General features: G+C 61.4%; 1 protein-coding gene across 1 annotated transcript in view; it reads left to right on the top strand.

The window, feature by feature from the left end:
- Positions 1-246, top strand: part of SLC9A5 (solute carrier family 9, subfamily A (NHE5, cation proton antiporter 5), member 5) — a gene marked incomplete at its 5' end in the record, with an annotated part of 7,834 nt that overhangs the window by 3,884 nt on the left and 3,704 nt on the right. The gene's annotated exons all lie outside the window — the stretch shown is intronic.

The raw sequence follows: 246 nt of genomic DNA, 5'->3' as shown, positions 1-246 counted from the left end.
GACAAGTGAGTGCTTAGCCAGGATCCTCTGTGGGCCATTGGGTGGATGGTGAACACTTGCTAACCAAGGGGACATCGCAGGGTCCCTCCTGGAGGACACTCCTGCTGTAGGCAGGGCAGCAGGACCATCTGGAAGGGGACCATCTGGCTGCTGTTGTGCAGCAGGCAGAGGGGCCAGAAGCATCCCAGAGAGAGGCTGGAGTTGCTGCGAGAGCTGGTGTCACTTGCCCGTGCCGGAGCTGCTGGG

The sequence above is a fragment of the Buceros rhinoceros genome, unplaced genomic scaffold (genome assembly GCF_000710305.1).
Source record: "Buceros rhinoceros silvestris isolate BGI_N320 unplaced genomic scaffold, ASM71030v1 scaffold22792, whole genome shotgun sequence".
Classification (NCBI taxonomy): domain Eukaryota; kingdom Metazoa; phylum Chordata; class Aves; order Bucerotiformes; family Bucerotidae; genus Buceros; species Buceros rhinoceros.
Note: the sequence above shows the minus strand (reverse complement) of the source record. Positions and strands in the feature narration are given on the sequence as shown.